General features: G+C 38.6%; 1 protein-coding gene across 11 annotated transcripts in view; it reads left to right on the forward strand.

Annotated features, from left to right (window-relative positions):
• DGKB (diacylglycerol kinase beta) overlaps positions 1–16,850 on the forward strand; it is a 797,684-nt gene that overhangs the window by 739,345 nt on the left and 41,489 nt on the right. The gene's annotated exons all lie outside the window — the stretch shown is intronic.

The following is a 16,850-nucleotide window of genomic DNA, read 5'->3' on the forward strand; positions in this document are numbered from 1 at the left end:
GAATCCAACAGCACATTAAAAGGATCATACACCATGATCAAGTGGGGTTTATCCTGGGAATGCAAGGATTCTTCAATATATGCAAATCAATCTATGTGATACACCATATTAACAAATTGAAGGAGAAAAACCATATGATCATCTCAATAGATGCAGAGAAAGCTTTCGACAATATTCAACACCCATATATGATAAAAAACCCTCCAGAAAGTAGGCATAGAGGGAACTTTCCTCAACATAATAAAGGCCATATATGACAGACCCACAGCCAACATTGTCCTCAATGGTAAACAATTGAAATCATTTCCACTAAGATCAGGAATAAGATAAGGTTGCGCACTCTCACCACTCTTATTCAACATAGTTTTGGAAGTTTTAGACATGGCAATCAGAGAAGAAAAAGAAATAAAAGGAATCCAAATTGGAAAAGAAGAATTAAAGCTGTCACTGTTTGCAGATGACATGATACTATACATAGAGACTCCTAAAGATGCTACCAGAAAACTGCGAGAGCTAATCAATTTATTTGGCAAAGTAACAGGATACAAAATTAATTCACAGAAATCTCTTGCATTTCTATACACTAATGATGAAAAATCTGAAAGAGAAATTAAGGAAACACGCCCATTTACCATTGCATCAAAAAGAATAAAATACCTAGGAATAAACCTACCTAAGGAGGCAAAAGACCTATATGCAGAAAACTATAGGACACTGATGAAAGAAATTAAAGATGATACAAATAGATGGAGAGATATACCATGTTCTTGGATTGGAAGAATCAGCACTGTGAAAATAACTCTACTAACCAAAGCAATCTACAGATTCAATGCAATCCCTATCAAACTACCACTGACATTTTTTGTTGTTGTTTTTTGTTTTTGCGGTACGCGGGCCCCTCACTGTTGTGGCCTCTCCCGTTGTGGAGCACAGGCTCCGGACATGCAGGCTCAGCAGCCATGGCTCACGGGCCCAGCTGCTCCATGGCATGTGGAATCCTCCCGGACTGGGATACGAACCAGTGTCCTCTGCATCAGCAGGCAGACTCTCAACCACTGTGCCACCAGGGAAGCCCTACCACTGGCATTTTTCACAGAACTAGAACAAAAAATTTCACAATTTGTGTGGAAACACAAAAGACCCCGAATAGCCAAAGCAATCTTGAGAAAGAAAAATGGAGCTGGAGGAATCAGGCTCCCAGACTTCAGTCTATACTACAGAGCTACAGTAATCAAGATAGTATAGTACTGGCACAAAAACAGAAATATAGATCAATGGAACAGCATAGAAAGCCCAGAGATAAACCCATGCACATATGGTCACCTTATCTTTTTTTTTTTTTTTTTTTTGGTCACCTTATCTTTGATAAAGGAGGCAAGAATATACAGTGGAGAAAAGACAGCCTCTTCAATAAGTGGTGCTGGGAAAACTGGACGGCTACATATAAAAGAATGAAATTAGAACACTCCATAACACCATACGCAAAAATAAACTCAAGATGGATAAGGACCTAAATGTAATGCCAGACACCATCAAACTCTTAGAGGAAAACACAGGCAGAACAGTCTATGACATAAATCACAGCAAGATTCTTTTTGACCCTCCTCCTTAGAGAAATGGAAATAAAAGCAAAAATAAACAAATGGGACCTAGTGAAACTTAGAAGCTTTTGCACAGCAAAGGAAACCATACACAAGACGAAAAAACAACCCTCAGAATGGGAGAAAATATTTGCAAATGAAACAACTAACAAAGGATTAATCTCCAAAACATACAAGCAACTCATGCAGCTGAATATCAAAAAAACAAACAACCCAATCCAAAAATGGGCAAAAGACCGAAATAGACATTTCTCCAAAGAAGATATATAGACTGCCAACAGACACATGAAAGAATGCTCAACATCACTAATCATTAGAGAAATGCAAATCAAAACTACAATGAGATATCATCCCACACCAGTCAGAATGGCCATCATCAAAAAATCTAGAAACAATAAATGCTGGAGAGGGTGTGGAGAAAAATGAGCCCTCTTGCACTGTTTGTGGGAATGTAAATTGATACAGCCACTATGGAGGACAGTATGGAGGTTCCTTAAAAAACTAAAAATAGAACTACCATACGACTCAGCAATCTCTCTACTGGCATATACCCTGAGAAAACCATAATTCAAAAAGTGTCATGTCATATACCACAATGTTCATTGCAGCTCTATTTACAATAGCCAGGACATGGAAGCAACCTAAGTGTCCATCGACAGATGAGTGGTTAAAGATGTGGCACGTGTGTACGATGGAATATTACTCAGCCGTGAAAAGGAATGAAACTGAGTTATTTGTAGTGAGGTAGGTGGACCTAGAGACTGTCATACAGAGTGAAGTAAGTCAGAAAGAGAAAAACAAATACCGTATGCTAACATATATATGGAATCTAAAAAAAAAGAAAGAAAATGGTCAGAAGAACCTATGGGCAAGAAGGGAATAAAGATGCAGACCTACTAGAGAATGGACTTGAGGGTACGGGGAGGGGAAAGGGTGAGCTTGGACGAGGTGAGAGAGTGGCATGGACACATATACACTACCAAATGTAAGATAGATAGCTAGTGGGAAGCAGCTGCATAGCACAGGGAGATCAGCTTCGTGCTTTGTGACCACCTAGAGGGGTGGGATACGGAGGGTGGGTCGGAGACGCAAGAGGTAAGAGATATGGTGACATATGTATATGTATATCTGATTCACTTTGTTATAGAGCAGAAACTGACACACCATTATAAAGCAATTGTACTCTAATAAGATGTTAAAAAAATTATAATCATTTTTGGAAACATTTGAAAACAAAACATTTAGTTGGTAGTTATATAATACTTTATTGTATTATAGACTTAGTCCTAATTTACTTATGCTATTTAACATATACCAAAGAAAGTGGCCAACTGATTTCAATCTTTACAGTAGTCAGTAAAAATAATGAAGTTATCAATATTTTGAATCATGTCGAAGGTTGAGAAGAATTAGTAATGACAAAGGAGTTTCCAAAAACAAAATGGCTAGATAAGAAGAACTTTTGCCTTTCAAAATTACCTTGACATTATTAACTAATGACAGTTATCCAGATTCCAAAGAATCTTTCCACCAGTATGCTTGAGATGCAGGGAGTAAATGTAATATCCTGAGAAGAACCCTAGACACCCTAATTTATCTTCTGTGACTTCTTTTCTCTCTATATAAAATTGTATCAGTAAGAAATCTTCCATTGCAAGTTAAAAAAAAATTCATCTAACAATGGCTTAACCATAGTTCTTAAATACTATGAGTGTATTAAATCATGAAAAAATGTGGGAAACAAAACAGAGCCGGGTAAATGTAAGAAGTAACTACTATATAAAAGATAATCTATGAATATTTATCTTTAATCAAAAATAATACGTTGTTTGTCACTTCAAGAATGTTTCTCTAAAATCATGAGCCTTTTTTTTCCCAGCGAGTACTCATTATAAAACAAATTCAAAGGTGAGTCTGTCTTTTTTTGGAGGACTTATAGAGGCCTATCAGAAAAGCTTCAAGCGTACTTAATACAGTACATTTTTACTAATTGAACATATGCTTATTGATTGTCTGCTGTGTGCCAGGTTGTACATTTGGGGATCTAAAAACAAAACAAAACAACAGGAAACTCCAAAACACCAGTGTATGATTCTCAACCTTTTAAGATTTTAAGTTAATTTAGAGATAGTGTTCATATCTATAGATATGTTTTCTCCAAGCAGTCCTCTCTGGACTTTCACAGGGCTCTTTGTGAATGTCCCACAGAGACCATGATATCAGCATATCCTAAGCCAAACTCACCCTGTTCTCTGCTTTCCCACTGGCTTTCCGCCAGCTTTCCTCATCTTGGTTGATAGCATTACCATCGGCTTGCATCACGAGCATGAACCTGGACATCATCGTTCCTTCCAACACTCCCCATCTCCCAGTTCACGACACTGCCAGTGCTATCTCCTACGCAACTTTCCCTTCCATGCACATGGTCGTGGCCTTGTCTATGTCTTTGTCATCCCTCACCAGGGTTATTTCAGCGGTGCTCTAACTGACCACTCTGCTTCTTACCTCCTTTCTTTGCAGTCTATCTTCCACATCACTCCCTAAATGTTACTTTTAATTTTAAATGTAATCACTTCTCTACTTAGCTTAGAAATTTTAACTGGCCCTCAGTCAAATGCAGGGAAAACCAAGGATCCAATCAAGGTTTATAAGGCCCTTCATGACTGAGTCCTCATTACCTCATTTCTCACAACTCTTCCTCATGCTACTTACAATCCAGGAAAATGGAGACTTTTATAATTCACTGAACATACCATGTCATTTTAAATGTCATTGTGTTTCCATACTCTTTTCTCATCCTGGAAGAGCTTCACTTAACCCAGCATGAGAAAACTAAAATTTACCATCAATATCATCCGTCCAGAAAGACTTCCCCTAAACTTCTCCTATCCAAGTTCTCCCCACCCCAGCTACCATCCGTAGAATTAAACACTCAGCATTTTTGTCAATGTAGACATAGAATATGTGTCTATTGTAGCACTAAGTATACTACGTTACAGTTTTTTGTTTTTGTTGGTTTTTTTTTTTTACTCTTTTTATCCTTTCTCTTAAGGATACTAACCTGTTTGAAGTTAGGAACTGTAACATCATTCACATCAGTCTCAGTTGCTTTCCACAGTACCTGGCATATATTGATCTACTGAGAATCTGTTTGGTATTCAGTGTAATTTTGTAGCATGAAATGAATGGATAAATAAGCAATGAATGTTAGTTATTCTGAAACAATATGTATGATATAACAAAATACAAAGATGAACTTTAAACCAGGAAAATAAAAATTCTTGCCAAAATTCCTAATCAGGATGGAACAAAATGAGATCATTGGAAATTCATAATAGCTATGTAAAAATTGGGATTACTTTTGTGAGTAGTGGGGGGGAATCATAATTGGACTAAAATATTGATAATGGTTATGCTCAACAGTTAGGAGCTCTCATATAGTCCATTAGGCAATGAGATGACCAAAGTGAAATGTGTCATTTTTTAACTGCTAGGTCTTGCACTCCAGGTCCACCTTATGTGAATCTTTGTTACTGTGTTTGCTGCCTCACAGTGTGGGTTGAGTGTCAAAAGGGTCATAAAGATAGAGTGTTTTTATAACATTTAGCGGCGGGTTGGTGACATAAAAGAAAGCATTACAGAAGAGGTGTTATTAAACTGAACCTTAAAGGACTAACAGAGTTTACGTTAGAGAGGAAAAAGCTTTCCTTAATACTGAGGAGTAGAGTAGTAGCAATGGGACCTATTTTAGGGAACAGAAAAATAGTAGTTTGAACAAGGTGTGAAAATTTGCATAGAGGAACATTGGAAATAAAGTTAAGATTATGGCTAGCTGAGTGCCAAGGTTCTTGCACTTTAGTGAATACAAATCAATGAAATGTGTCAGGGAAGGAGAATGATACCACCAGAGTACACTGAGGAGGGTGAATCTGGCAATGCTAAGAACCGGAAGTCATGACACTCAGGTGCCATTCAGTCGTAAGTGAGGGAAACCCAATTCAACTGGCTAAATAACACTACCGAATGTAAAATAGTTAGGGGCTTCCCTGGTGGCGCAGTGGTTGAGAGTCCGCCTGCCAATGCAGGGGACGCGGGTTCGTGCCCCGGTCCGGGAAGATCCCACATGCCGCGGAGCGGCTGGGCCCGTGAGCCATGGCCGCTGAGCCTGCGCGTCCGGAGCCTGTGCTCCGCGACGGGAGAGGCCACAACAGTGAGAGGCCCGCGTACCGCAATAGTTAGCTAGTGGGAAACAGCAGCATGGCACAGGGAGATCCATCTCGGTGCTTTGTGATGACCTAGAGGGGTGGGATAGGGAGGATGGAAGGGAGGCTCAAGACGGAGGGGATATGGGGACATGTGTATGCATATGGCTGATTCACTTTGATGCACAACAGAAACTAACACAGTATTGTGAAGCAATTATACTCCAATAGAGACCTATTAAAGAAAAAAAAAACTAGACTGTTATTTTAAATGTTTGAAATGATTTTGAAAGATACAAAGTGTATATATTTGGTCATATAGAAAAAAAAAATCACTGGCAAGGTTCAGGAATGGCTGAATCTAAGTGCTCAAACAATTTATTAGCCAGAATGGCTCCTCCCATGTAGTAGCAAGTTGCCCTCTAGGAGCTCCAGACCTATGTTCATTTCTGAACCTACACTGAAATGTGAACTTCTGCTTTCCAAAGATTGTATTCAGTGTTTATTTATGTTTTACTCACCCACTGTATCCTTAGCACCTAGCTTAGCAAGTGATATGTATGATTTTAATTTTTCTCTGATATTTTTTGTTTTGACATTTTTGTTTTTGTTATTCCTGAGATTATAATAAGCATGTGGTAAATAACAAATGTCTTATTTTCTAATATTCTACCCAGAGATCTAAAATATCGTATATTTTATTGTATACTTTGTCATCACTACTACTTTTATTTGAAAACTCATAAAGAGTAACGGTTAAATTATTGTATGAACTTAATAGAGTAATAAAGATATTCTTTACAGTAGACTGCCCCTAGCCCAGTTATGGTACAGCTTTGTTCTACATACCAGTTCAATCCCACCGAATTTTTGGTTCTATGTGTCTTGCACCAGAAACACCGGGGCATCATCTCTTCATCCTCATTCCTTGTGGAAATAACACGAGTCTGGGTTTTACTTCTGCCCCTGGGTTGACAGTGAGCCCAATCCTATCCCAAGAAGCCTGCAGAATGCTGACCTAGTTTCTCTATCCCCCTTTGACTCTGAGCTGGAAATGCTCTTTGCTTCACCTTTTGGAAACTGAGGTTCAGGGGGCTGACAGCAGTGTTGTGGGCAATAAAGTCTTGGGTCTCTGACTCCAGAAATTCATGTTTCCTGCCAGACTTTCCCAAATTGTGGAAAGCTAACATGTTAGCTTTCAAGAAAGGTAAACTTCTTGTCAGTGATATACATTCCGTAATGAAGAGTTCTCCTCTCACATGGGTTCTCTCTAGACACCTGCTCTCTAATTCTTCCTTATTATTCTCATTCCTTGGCTTCAGAAATTTCTTCTTTTTATTGATGATCATTGCAGAACAGAGTCTTTTTACTTGCAACTTAAATTAACATTCCATTATGAATCTGTTTAGTCCCAAATGCTAGTTTTATTGAATCCTTTGCTAAAAGAAAAAAGAATAAGGAAAGAACTGAATATCTGAGTACAGCTCTGAATTCTACCAAATAATTCAACTCTTTGACCTAATCCCCACATACTTCAAGCCCAAGAGGATGACTTTGTCAGTCCAGAATGAGTCCCTAGGCTCATTTCCCTTGCATACATGGGTCTGTTTCACACCTAGTGACCTTAGTTAGGTAGCCTACATCAGAGAGAAGTTGAAAATCCTTTTTTAACGTTTGCTCAGTAATATGTATGTACCTTTCCACTGGATGGGTGCATACCTACCAACTTGTCCAACAGAAGCCACTAGTAGGTATTCTTTGAAATGTGAATCTCAGCTATACAAATACTATTTGAGGAATGGAACTTTCTAATAATATTTTTCCAGTGAAATTGATACTCATTCTGCATTTTTACCCAACTAAGAGGAAAAAGATGAATAGGAAGGTTCTGCACAGGAGCTTTAAACTATCGGGTAAAAGTGGCGATCGGTCCAAACACATTCAAATTCTATTTTCCTTTCCAAGTGTTTGCTGCAGATGACCCCCACTGATCTTAAATATATTTCTGTATCTGTAACTGAATAGAGGTTTTCCGTACAACATGTTCTAATGGCACTCTGGCCTTTAGCCAACAAGGCACTGAATAAGACTATTTTTAAAATACAGAAACTGGGAACAGCTGCAGCAATCAAATTTGATAAAAACAGAGAGGAACTTTGCTTTTTTTTTATGATTTGTCCAAGTTTAGACTTCTTTCATAGAACTGCTTTTGTTCAGTTGTATGAAGGGCTACAAGACCAATACAGTGAAGCCCTTTTAAATAAATAACTTTTAAAAGTATACTACTAAATAGAATAAATTTTCTTTGTACCAAGAGTATCAACACAGTAGTACTTTAAACTATTTTTTAAAAAGGATATATCTCTTATATGAGGAGGTAGGAGAAGAATGAATTATATTCATAAATTTTGTACTATGAAAGAGGTTTTGGCTTCCACTACCCCCAAAGGCACTCCTTGAAAGGGGAGATAAAGTCCTGAGTTTCTCAGTTTGGAAATCTGAAAGTTTACATTTGAACTTCTCTTACATTCTCAAGTGTTGTTAGGGATGAACATACTTTGAATGTTCCATTTCTGCTTTTCATGTTACTATTAGTCATGAATGTTGTTGCTGTATTTCCTAGAAGATGAATTAGTATCAGTGTAGTTCTTTTATAAAGATAAAATGACATGCTTTTTAAAATGTAAAGAAAAACTTTTTCACAGAGACCTTTTGTACTTATTTGAATCCCTCAACATGTCTACAAACAAGGGCTTATTCTTTATTTTTTAAAAATTCAAGCTCTTTGGAAACTTGTCAGTACATGATTAATAAGCTCATGAGGTGAATAGACACTGAAAATCTCCTACACAGTAGTAGGTTACAAGTTCTCTCTTCTAAGTGATTTCATGTGTGGAATGGATTTCTCTGCTAACTTTGTAATTGACATGACAAAGGATATTGAATTTCTTATAAGTATTTACAAATGGGATTAATTTAAAAAGGCCATCCAAATAAAACTACTTATGTCAACATTAATTCAATTTAGTAATCCAAGATGTAATATAATTCTTCTTCTGTAGCTATAAAGTCATGAAACAGAATTCTCTTACAGCATAAGAAAGAAAAGAGGGAGGATATGTACAAAACAGAAGAATTCAGGTGTGTTTAAATCTATACTAACTTGTTAACCGGTAGCCTGTTAAAGATGTTGGCCCATCTGTCTATAATCTACCATAAGCCTAAAAGAATGAAAAGCCAAATGAAGCAGTGTCTTCTCTGACTTGAATGAGTCAAGAAGCGTTCATCGGGCTTCCCTGGTGGCGCAGTGGTTGAGAGTCCGCCTGCCGATGCAGGGGACACGGGTTCGTGCCCCGGTCCGGGAAGATCCCACATAACGCGGAGCGGCTGGGCCCGTGAGCCATAGCCGCTGAGCCTGCGTGTCTGGAGCCTGTGCTCCGCAATGGGAGAGGCCACAACAGTGAGAGGCCCAAGTACCGCAAAAAAAATAAATAAATAAAAGAGAAGCGTTCGTCTTTTTTTTTTTTTCTGTTCGTTCATCTTTAAGTGGCGAGGCAATGGCGATGTTAAGTGTGTTGTTAGTGCCTGAGGCCATCACAGTTCCTGTCTCAGTCCTGCCCTCATGCCCTGTCCACAGTTGTGGGAATTGGGGTGGAGTCCTTGCTCCTGCAAAACATTAAAACTCCTTAAACCCACACTGTTCTCATCAGAAACTGGGACTCCTGTTGTGCAGAGCCTTGAACTCAGCAGGTTTTCAAGGGCTCTCCGCAGGACACCAGATTTCAGGATATAATCCTATATTTTAACCGCTATCAAAAAGTTCCAAAGAAGATTTGAATTTCATTCTATCTAGTTATGTAGCCTCCTTTCTGAAGACAGACTGCCAGAAGAGTAGGATTTACTTCTGACCAGCAGTGCTTTTATGCAAATGGCCTGAGAAAGCACAGTAACCCCAATGTATTAGAGTTCCTCAGTCTCTTGCTAGGGGTATAATATTTATATGTTACCAGGTATAATTGGATATCCAAACCAGCTCTTTTATACAGGATGACTTTTAGTATAAATCACTATTCTTCACAATTATATTTTGTCTTTAATTTATAGCCTTAAGTTTATAAATTAGTTCAAATGTTTTAACATGATTTAAAAATTTTACCTTTTCACAAGTGTGTTTCATATTTTGTTTAAATTAAAATAAGGCGACAGTAAATCTATACTATTATATTCTGTAATACATTTCAATAAAATACTGGTGTGCATAGTGCTTCTGGAAATTGAATATAAAGATCACATACATAGCCATATGTAAAATAATATTGGCACTACCCTCTACTAAATTGGATTTTAAGTTGTTTCTTAATCGTTGGAACTGCTTAATTCTTTTTTTTTAAAGATGGTAGCCAATTCTTTTTTTTTTTCATTTTATTTATTTATCGGCTGCGTTGGGTCTTCGTTGCTGCGCGCGGGCTTTCTCTAGTTGTGGCGAGCAGGGACCACCCTTCGTTGCAATGCGTGGGCTTCCCGTTGCAGTGGCTTCTCCTGCTGCAGAGCATGGGCTCCAGGCGCCCAGGCTTCAGCAGTGGAGGCGCATGGGCTCAGTAGTTGTGGCTCGCGGGCTCCCGAGCGCAGGCTCAGCAGTTGTGGCGCATGGGCCTAGTTGCTCCACGGCATGTGGGATCCTCCCGGACCAGGGCTCAAACCCGTGTCCCCTGCATTGGCAGGCAGATTCCTAACCACTGCACCACCAGGGAAGCCCTGGAACTGCTTAATTCTTAGGAGAGTAAGGATTGGTTGTGACTTTAGCCCCTTAGCAGGCATCAGTGTTATGATGCAGGATGCCCCTCCAGAAGTTAACTCAGAATTTGCTGACATCAGCCTTCATACATGGGCACTCGCTTTGTTTAGTGATGGCACTAATATGAGGAGACACATGAAGTAGCTTGGTTTATGGAAGAGGGCAGGGGAGGCATGGTGCTGTGAAAACATCCCCTCACACACTAATGGCTCATTCACACAGAAAACAAGCGACAGCCTTCACTCCCTCCACCAAGCTTAACGAGAACAAACTGACTCAAGATCCCAGAAGCAGCAGTGTTCAGATTCACTGCTAGCTTGTGCTCATAAACTCTCTGCTTACATTTACTGATAATCCACGTTGCCAGTTGTAACAGACTGCTGTGGGAAGTCTTTAAGCTGGCTCTTTATGGCCTTGTGAATGAAATGCGTACGATTTCTTGGGTTGTGTGTCCTGAGGTGAAGGTCATCTTTCAAGTACGCCGTAACAAAGTGATTGCAGGCCCTGAACTACTTTGGTCACAATAGAGAGGTGTTGACAGTATGCCACACTATGATTTCTGGTCTTTACTTTTTTTTTGGATCCATTTAGGGAAGTTCCGAATTTTAGAATGAAAATACACGAAGTTATAGTCAGCTCTAGCTGGTTGTTTTTAAAAAACAGATGGCTTTAAAAGAGATGATGAAATCTATTCTTTAAAAGTCATTTTTAAAGTCAGGCATGTGATTCCGCTGTACATATATTTATGTATATACCTTAACTCCTTATTTTTTCAGATTTCAGCAAAGAATGGGATATTTCACACTGCTAGATTTTCATAACTCTCTTTAATCCGTCTGTGTACTACATTCTAAACTTTTTCGTTTTTATTTTCTGACTACTTTGGATAGAAGTCCTTTCAAAAAGTATTTTGTGTTTCTCAGCCTTCTTATAGACTCTTCACAGTGTAATTCACACACATGAACTGGAGTAGCATTGTGAATGAGAGTTTTATACTGTATTATAATTTGGTGACAGCATCTGAAATGATTTACTGATGGGATTATTAATGGTACCATTTTAAGCTATCACATATTTCTTTGTAGTATTTTTTCTTTCAATTACTGATAACATTTAATTGGTTAGTTCTTACTGTGGTCAATATGTACAATAACATGGATTTTGGAGTCAAGAAACCTAGCTGGAAAACCAGATTTTCAACTATGTGTGAAGACTTGAACTGGTAACATAGTTTCCTCATCAATAAACTGGGGAGAATAATACCAGCCTCAAGGAATTATGGGGAGTCTTAAATGGAAAAAATGCCTGTCAATCCCTTAGAAGAGAGCCTGCTCATAGTAGGCGTACCATATACATAATCTCCATTTTCTTGATAGACCTGTAATTGTATAGTAGGTTCCCTGAGGTGCTAACATTTTGCTTTAAATATACTTGTACTGTGAAACACAGAGTTCATATTAATACATTTTTGCTTAGCTCTGTCCACTCGGGCCCTTTGCTAATTGCATTTTCTAATTTTTGGAGGTAGAGGAAAATAGCTATTTATGTTCATGGGGAGTACATCTAAATTAAGAATCAATGGGCAGGACTTCCCTGGTGGCGCAGTGGTTGGGAGCCTGGCTGCCAATGCAGGGGACACGGGTTCGAGCTCTGGTCCGGGAAGATCGTGGAGCAGCTGGGCCCGTGAGCCGCAGCTGCCGGTCCTGCACTCTAGAGCCGGAGAGCCGTAGCTGCTGAAGGCCGCACGCCCAGATCCCGTGCTCTGCAGCAAGAGAAGCAACCGCGATGAGAAGCCCGCGCACCACAACGAAGAGTAGTCCCCGCTCGCCGCAGCTAGAGAAAGCCTGCACCCAGCAACAAAGACCCAACGCAGCCAAAAATAAATAAATAAATAAATAAATAAATTTATTAAAAAAAAAAAATCAACGGGCAATAGATGGACATGTTAGAAAAGAATCCTTGAAGCATTTGCTTTGATGGAGGAATTTCATACATCCCTTGGCTTTTTAAAAGTTTATTCTGGATCCTCAGGCATGTTTCAAATGTCTGCTAGATAAAAGGAGCATCACTGGAAGGCATATAATCTACCCACAATCAGAAGGTACAACTCTATAGCTAGCTTCGTCTCGCCCTGGCCAAATAAGGACTTAATTGTTGGTGATACAATTAGCAATTTAGGTGATGACAAAATGTCCTTGCTGAGTCAATGAGTGTGCCCCAGGACATAGCTGCCCCCTGTGTTGCAGCGTGTTGCTGGACACCATGCATGAAGGAGTATGTCCTGCCCTGCCTCCACCCCATTCCTCTCCCTTCAGTACACACTATATTCAACGAGATGCCAAAATGCTACAACCCACATTCAGTCTGTGTTCGTAATGCATCCTCTTCTGTTCCCTACATATGGCAGTCTGAAACAATTACATAATGAGACATATTATCAGGGTATAACTGTCAAAAACGAAGAGCCTAAGCTACGAATAAATATTATCCATTTATTAGCTGTTCTGCTCCTGTGTTCTCAAATCTATACCGCACCCCTGACTTTCAGATTTTACGTTTCATACCCCTGATTCCCTGTGTAACACTAATGCAGCACTTACAATGTTCAGGAAAAGATATACAAAGTCATAAGGCAAATTAAACTCTAAAGTAGAGTTTCTTATCATTTTTGAATTATAGTCCTTTTTGCCAGTCTGGTGAAATCTACTGACTCTCAGAGTAATGTTTTTAAATTCACAAAAAAATACGCAGGATTACAAAGGAAATCAATTATATTGAAATGTTAAGATTTTGATTTAGTAATATATGTGCTTCTTTTAAAAATATTTTTATTGGAGTATAGTTGATTTACAGTGGTATACAGCAAAGTGAATCAGTTATACATATATCCACTCTTTTAGATTCTTTTCCCATATTAATAAATTACCTTTAGAAATCTGGGAGGGGCTCAATAATTATTAAGGTGTCAGTAAAGATTACTATAAATAGAATTTTGAAATATTGCAACAACTGTAATGTGATATGGAAATATCTATGATATCTGTCAGTGACAAAGTCAGAGATATTTCTACTACGACTATGGTTTCTTGCCTAAATTTATAATTGAAAGAAGTGCTTAATTTCAATTACATGTTAGTGAAAAAGTTACATTCTTCTGCATTCAGAGTCACTGACCCGTGTTAAGAATCTTGCTCTACCATATGCCAGTTTTGCTTATTTCATTAAGTTTCTTCCCTCTGAAGTACCTCTTCTAGACTCTCTATTTTAAATATGAAAATACCAAATTTGGCAGATTCTGTTGCCTCTGTTGTACCCCTGGAGCAATTTGGAAAGATATGCTAACTCTTTCAGGAACGTACTATTTTTCCCCTTCAGAAGTATATCTCATATCATTAATTGATCAAAAGCACTATCTTCCTTGGAATAGACACACTTCCCAATATCAGGAGGTCAGGCTTTCTCAGTGCTCAGCGGATGACACCCCCAGGGGGAGCTCTCACCTGCATCTCCTGGCCCAGATGCAACTTCTGCCTTCCTATCTATGATTCTACTTTCACACGCAAGAAAGCCAACCAGATGCAATGACTGAGCGTAATGCTGAATGTGAAGCTGCTCTAGTTTCTTTTGTAACCGAGTTATTTAGAAACTTTGGTATTACATGATTGATAACAAACTGATTATAAGAAACCTCACAGTGCATGAGTGTGGTGAGGTGCCATGGTTGAGAGCAGCTCTCATACGCACCAATACACACACTGAGGAATGAGTGCTCGGACATTATGTCTTTCAGGCCACTCACTGTGATGCCATTAGGATTTATAGTGGCAGTACTAAAGTGAAAAACTCAGTGGCCCAAAATAGTTAATGTTTTCTTAAGCAGAGTTTGGCTCTTTCTCTCTAAAGGTCCAAATAATAAATATTGCAGGTTTTCTGGACCATGTGATTTCTGCTGCAGCCACTCTCTTCCGCCATTGTAGTGTGAAAGCAGACATAAACAAAACCTAAACGAACGAGTGGCTGTGTCCCAATAAAAACTAATTTGTGAATGGTGACATTTGAATTTAATGTATCTTCAGATGTCACAATATGTCATTTAAATTTTTTTTTCCATTTGTAAACATGTAAAAACCATTCTTGCAAGCCATACAAAAACAGGCAGTGGTCTGGATTCGGTTCATGGGCTGTAGTTCACTACTCCTACTTTTAAGTATGAAAGCAATAGCCAGGTAGCAGACCAATTAAGGAGGTGAATCTGGTTGGTTATGACATCCCCAGGGACCTGCACTTAAAGTAAATTTTAGCTAGAATGTGACGTGAGGAAGTCTTTGATGTTTCTAGATGATACCGCATGTAGAAACAGAATTCAAAATTATATAGAAATTATCTTTGTCTGAAGTCAGTCAGGACCCTAACCTCAAAGACAGTATGTAAGAGGCAGCAATTGTACACAGACGTTGCAGGCTTCTGTATAAAAAAATGTCAGTGTTTATGGGAGCAAATTCATGCAGCACAAATTAGAACTTCTTTTCTTTCTGAACACTTAATTAGAAGGAATATGGTATTTATTTACTTTGACCAGAGCTAGTAAATAGACCACCATTTCTCTACAGTTCTTTGTGTTAGCAAGAACATGAAAGTTTGAAAGCCTAGGTCTTCTAAATCTGTAAGAAATGTCTTCATTACCAATTATTAATGGTAGAATTGATTTTCATGGCATTTTTGCAGGGAGAAAAACAAAGACAAATTAAAAGAGAAAAAACTCAGAAGGAGGGTGGTAGACAGTAGCAATATGGTGTGGGTGTAGACAATCCCTGTGATTCATGGAGAAGTTAGGGCTTATACAGATTAACTCTCTTGTGAGAAAGTATTTCATTTCTCGTAGAATAGTTTCCATCAACCAGATCCTTACAGAAATCAGCATAACATTTCACCTATCAAGCAGTGGAAAATATATAATACTAAATATGAACTTCACTTTTGTGGTGGTTGTTGTTTTATAAATATCACCAGACACACATCTGGGGTTTTAGTGCTTGCCACAGTGCAGTTTGCTGGTTGACATGTATCTAAAAACTGCGTATATTAACACCCAGGCTATAGAGCCAAGCACATTTTAGTGCCGGCTACAGCTGAAAGAATATGTTTCCATTCCTTGTCCATCTGTTCTTGGCAACATAAATTTAAACTAGAAACACAGGATAAGTTTCATGAGAAGTGAGTCTAAATAGGGTTTAGAACAGCAAGGTGAATGTTCTCGGTTATTAGGACTTGTTAACATTTGATCTGGTAGCTGAATGATCGTGTCCACGTGAAGAAATCTCATGCTGCAGCTAGAGCTTAAAGTTTAAAAAATAATCGTTTTTTTTAAGTCAGTTCTCTTCAAAAAAAAATACAGTGGATTGGTTACACTTTTTGTTTTCAGGGTCTATATAAAATTTGCCAAAGATCATGGGCCTAGCAAACTTTGAGATTTCAAAGTGCTATTCACCACACATTTGAATAACGCTGAAAATGTATCATTTATTTCTCTGAACTTCGTGCTCAAATGGATTCATTAGTGGGGAATGAGGGCTTTCTGTACAAAATGGAGTACATACAACACACACATGCTGGTTTTTCTTCAAGTCCACCCTCAGCTACGACTAGCTATTACATGGTTATCTGTATAATCATCATGCCCTGCCCTGTGCCACTCTATGCCACCCCCTCCAGCTTTTGTTGCTGCTAAAACAATACTAAACAATTTATTGACATTTGAAAATACATGGGATTACGTGAAAATATCAGTATAGAAAAGGATCATATATGTGCATCTAGAATGTTACCTTCAAATCAAGGGTTCAGGCGTTCTGAGCCAAATAAGTAAGCAAAGGGGCTGTGTGCTGAGACCGTGCTCTGTCGGCTTTTATGACATTAGTACTTCCTCTGCTTTCCCACTGAGTGAAAGTCTTCAGGTTGAAAAGGGACTCTGGAGCTCACACAGAACACTCTCACTCCCTAAATGAGAAATACCTCTATAAGTTTTAAAAGTATCTCTCTTTGGTATGGCTCATTTATCAAATACAGCATTGTGGTTAGGCCTCAGAGTGATTGGATTCAAATTTTGTCTCTGTCACTTCCTATGTATGTTAATATGAATAAATTAACTTCTCTAATTTTTAGCTTCTCTCTCTGTAAATTCTAATAATCATATTTGTCTTAAACTGGTTTTGGTGGGGGGGAGCCAGTAAGGTGATATACAGAGAGTGACTA

The sequence above is a fragment of the Pseudorca crassidens genome, chromosome 8, assembly GCF_039906515.1.
Source record: "Pseudorca crassidens isolate mPseCra1 chromosome 8, mPseCra1.hap1, whole genome shotgun sequence".
Lineage (NCBI taxonomy): Eukaryota > Metazoa > Chordata > Mammalia > Artiodactyla > Delphinidae > Pseudorca > Pseudorca crassidens.